Here is a 5,110-nt window from a genome sequence, read left to right as displayed (position 1 = left end):
GAACATGAGTTTGACCAAACTGCGGGAGGCAGTGCAAGACAGGAGTGCCTGGCGTGCTCTGGTCCATGGGGTCACGAAGAGTCGGACACGACTAAACGACTAAACAACAACAACAACAACATTATTATTATTATTATTATTATTATTATTATTATTATTATTATTCCTGATCTGCTTTGCATGCATCTTCAGGCAACAGTTTTCCACAGGCTTGAGTGGCACTACCACACAGTCTCCTGCTGCAGAGTCACACAGACTCCCTGTTTGAAACCCTAGAGAGCCGTTGCTGCCAGTGGATCAACGGTTTAATCCAGCTCCCTATGTTCGTTCCTGCATTCTGACTTCAGCGCTCCCTGAAGCCCGAAGAAGGCTTCTGGACACAGCATGACTTCCCATCTTTCTTTGAGGCTGAATTCAGGCATGAGGCTTGATAAATATGTGTAAACAAGGCATTATCGAGAAGCAGGATGTGCTGCTTGCAGGAGAGATGGGTTGTGGGGGGTGTTAAAGAGAGATTGATCTTTGGACAAAAGATGGTTAATCGCAGAATCGTTCGAATGTTGGCAATGAGCTACTAATATCAAAAAGAACTGATCAGAACTGTCTGAGCTCTGGATCTTTTCACAGGCTCTAAAAGACCTTGTAATAGCATCTTTGCAAGTATCGATCCCTTTGTGTCATCCTGGTCCGTGCCATGGAAACATCCAGCCGGGCTGCTGCGGAAGCGCTTGCATTTTCAGTGCCAGATCTGAAGGCAACGTCAGTTAAATGCTGAAATGCCATTGAAGGCGATTATCAGGCTTAATTGCCGAGCCGCCTGCTGGGAGATTAATGCAGTTATGAAACTTTGTTGTGTCTTTTCTCTTAAAAAATAAATAATGCGGAGTAATTGCAAGGTAGATCCTTAGTTCTAATGATCTATGATGGATAAGCATGACATTCAACAACATCTACCTGTGAATCATCACCCAGAGAAATAAGTACAATTAGCGCTCTATTTTAAAATCCCTAGTAATTACACATTTCCCAGACAGAAGCATTTGATTGCTTAGGTCAGCCTTTGCCAGCCTGGGGCCCTTCAGATGTTTGGAATACAAAACCCACACAGATGTGCCGATAGTAGACCATGTGGCCATAGGGTCCTGGGGCTGATGGAAGTTTTGGTTCATCTTGAAGGCACTCGGTCAGGGAAGGCTTGCCTAGGTCATCATCTGAGGCCTTCCAGTATTTTTGTCCTTGTGATGCCACCTGTCTCTGAGGCCCCTTCTGCACAATACATTTAAAGCTGTGTCGTATCACTCCCCCCCCAAAAAAAAAATCCCAGGAACTGTAGTTTGTTAAGGGTGCTGGGAGTTAGGAGACCCCGATTCCCCCTCACAGAACTACAATTCTCAGAGTTCCCTGGGAAGAGGGATCGATGGTTAAAGCGTTCTGGGAACTGTAGCTCTGGGAGGGGTCTTATCAACTCACAGCATCCTTAGCAAACAATAGTTCCCAGAATTCTTTGGGGGAAAGCTGTGACTGGTTACGGGGGTGTCATAGTGCTTCAAATGGGTAGTGCAGGTGGGGCCTAAATGGAACAGGTTGCCAAGTTAGTGGAGGCCCCTGAAGCTTTCTTCCAGGGGCGGGGTCTGCCCTGGCACCCACCCCTCTCTGTCAGGAAAGAGGTTAACACATGACTCTGTTCCAGAAAACCTTTGCTAGGGTATTGGTGCTGCATATTTTACACTGCTGTGCTTTAGTAATTACTAATTTAAAACTTGCTTCTGAATATTCAGAAGTCCCTTCCATTGTCTCGTGCCATAATCTTTTGTTAGCAGACTCCTTTTTTCTTGGTAAAGATTCCAAGTGCTTCAGGGTGCACAGTTATTTACGTACATCACCACTCCCGGAATTTTAGCATTTTATCATTTCCCTTAAATATTGCACCAGTAGGTTAAGTTAAAGAAAAAGAACAATTCTGCAATTCTGCGACAAGGAGGCACACTTATATAGAAAGCAGTGAAGCTTGTTATCAGGACCATGGGGGACAAAGCTTAGAATGAAACAAAACCTAAGAAAGCAAGTCTAGACACGAGCTTATAAAAGGGGACCACAATGGGAATTGTGTCTGGTTCGCGTGGCTTGCATTGTTTTCATGCCCTAGAACTGAAATGAAATGTGCATGAATGTGAAATTCAGCAAAAAATTGAAACCTGCACACACAAGTTAACTATTGATCAGATAAGATAAGGAGATGCTAGGGGCTGCTGTCCCTGTTCATATTGCTCACCAGCCCTGTCTACCCCTCCCTCTTCCCTTTAAACCTCACTCAAATCTCCATCGCCTCACAGCTCCTCTGTGTCCCTCCATCCCTGCTTTATTCAGATCCCTGCTGCTGTTTGGAACTGCCATTTAAAAACCCGCCTTCTCCTTTGCTCCCCCTCGCACACCCTGACCAAGCAAACCTGGTCCAAATAGGAGATTGCGATGCAGCACTACAAAATCCTCCATAACAAAAATCAAACAAACCCCTATGCAAATCATTTATATAAAATATATCATTTACAGGCAACCCATCATCACATCCCAGGGTGGTTTCCATCAATGACTAATATCTATTTATATATATTTATACCTAGTCCAGCATCCTGTTCTCAGAGTGGCCAGCCAAGTGCCTATTGGGAGCCAATATGCAGGACTTGTGTGCATTGTCCCTCTCCCACAATTCTTCATTCCCAAGTGGCTGGTATTCAGTTGCCGAGGACCGATCTGAGGGATGGTAACGTATGCAGGATGCTGGACTAGGAAGACCTATGTGTGCTTTGAAGTACATCAGAAGCCTCTGTGGCAAAGAGGCTAATTAAATGATGTCCCAGAAGTTTGCCTCCCTGCTCCTTTTTCTTCTGGAGCAACTGATGGGGAAGCAAAAGAGGAGATCATGCCAAAGCGGGCCCATCTAGTCCAGCATCCTGTTCTCACAGTGGCTAACCAGATGCTTATGAGGTGCTCACAAGCGAGACCTGAGTGCAACAGTCTTCGTAGCAGCTGGTATACAGAGGCATTTACTGCCTTGACAGTGGAGGGAAAACATAGGCATCATAGTTATGATTATGAAAAACAATCCAAATTAATAAAAACAAGCGACAGAACAACAGCGTTAGGACAAAAACTGAAGAAAAGTGATTACTACTTTACTGTAAAAGCCAGTGAGGACAGGAGTATCATTATTTATTTCATTTGAGAAGAAGAAGAAGAGTTTGATGTCCCGCTTTATCACTACCCGAAGGAGTCTCAAAGCGGCTTACATTCTCCTTTCCCTTCCTCCCCCACAACAAACACTCTGTGAGGTGAGTGAGGCTGAGAGACTTTAGAGAAGTGTGACTAGCCCAAGGTCACCCAGCAGCTGAATGTGGAGGAGCAGAGTCGCGAACCCGGTTCGCCAGATTACAAGACTACCGCTCTTAACCATCTTTCCATGAAGCATATCGAAGCAATTTCACACTACAATAAAAACCAGAGTGTATAGTAATGAAAGCATCAAACAACACTTGAAGCAAGTTTGTTCTGTGTCCTGGCAAGTTTGACCAAACTGCGGGAGGCAGTGGAAGACAGGAGTGCCTGGCGTGCTCTGGTCCATGGGGTCACGAAGAGTCGGACACAACTAAACAACAACAACAACCTCCTCTCAGTTTCCTCTTTCCCAAACTAACCATACCCAGGTCCATCAAGCGCTCCTCATAAGGCTTAGTTTTGCGTAAAAAGAACTCCATGCATGAAACATTTTGAAACAAATTCAGATACGTACTGATAGGAATCAAAATTCCCACTTAGAAGGCTTGTTGGAAGAAGGAGCTCATGGTTGGGAAATCATCAGAGTCTCCACCACTGGACTTCCGAGAAAAGAGTGTTCCGAAGTCTGGAGTCCACAACAGAGAAGGCCAGCTGATGGAACGATGAAAAGAAGAGCCTGTGTGGTGTAGTAGTTAGAGTTCTGGACTAAGACCTGGGAGAGCTGGGTTCTAGTCCCTACACAACCCTGAAGCTTGGGCCAGTCACAGACTCTCAGCTTAACCTGCCTAACAGGGTTATTGTGGGGATTAAATGGATGACATAATGGCGGGGGAAACTATGTACACCAGCTTGAGATCCTTGGAGGTAGGATATAAATTTAATATTAATTGTAATAAAAGAGAGTTAGATTTTTTAATAAAACCATTGAAGTGTCTTCAGAACTAAGCTCTTGACAATTCGGCCAAGAGGATGGTGGTAATAAAGAATCAGGAGTGGATTTTAGCCACATCTGGGAGACTTGCTCAGGAATATTGCCAGAAATCTGTGCCAGCCATGTATTTCTTGTCGAAATAATGAGCTGCAGAGTTCCTTGGCATTCAATAGCTATTTTATTAAGGCTTTTGAAAGAAGTACAAAAGGAGATCTGAAGGCTTTCAGAATTAACTGGGCTCTGCTTTGTGGTCCCCTCAGCCTCAGAGAAACACCACTGAATTGTCTTTAGATCTTCATTCTGGCAGCATATGATCAATGGCCACTAGTTGGTATAATATTTTTGTTACCGGTAGTCTAATGCTACAGGGTTGTTGTTGTTTTTTTTTTGGGGGGGGGGGCAGCAGACTCATTTAAGTCTGACAGCCATTCCATCAGCCAGACTGTGATAAAACACCAGTTGATCATAGATGCTACTCTATTTGCAAAACAAAAAACAAAAAAACCTTACACCAACCTTGGAATAGTCAAGTTGCTGATGAAGAGGAAACCAATTTTCATGAGCTGACACATCTTGATGCAGCTCTTGCTAAACTCAAGCAATCAACCTTGGCAACAACCAGCACTCTGAATAAAGAGGCAATGATTTCTCCACGGTAAAACTGGCAAATTCTATTTGATCATTCGGCCGTTGATGCATGCTGCTGTTTCTATAGCAACGCTTAAAAGCGTCTTTCTAACAAGATCATCTTTGCTGTCGCTTACGTTTGGCTTACCCACAACTCTCTTGGCTTTTCTCTCATTCTTTCTGACTTTTTGCAGGAGGAAACCTTTCCTGACAATTCGGGATAGCCGAATCTGTCAGTTTTAGTTCCACAATGTCAGACATACTGAAGAACCCCTTGAC

This window comes from Zootoca vivipara, chromosome 14 (assembly GCF_963506605.1).
Source record: "Zootoca vivipara chromosome 14, rZooViv1.1, whole genome shotgun sequence".
In the NCBI taxonomy this organism is placed as follows: domain Eukaryota; kingdom Metazoa; phylum Chordata; class Lepidosauria; order Squamata; family Lacertidae; genus Zootoca; species Zootoca vivipara.
The sequence above is the reverse complement of the archived record's forward strand: the minus strand, read 5'-3'. Positions refer to the sequence as shown.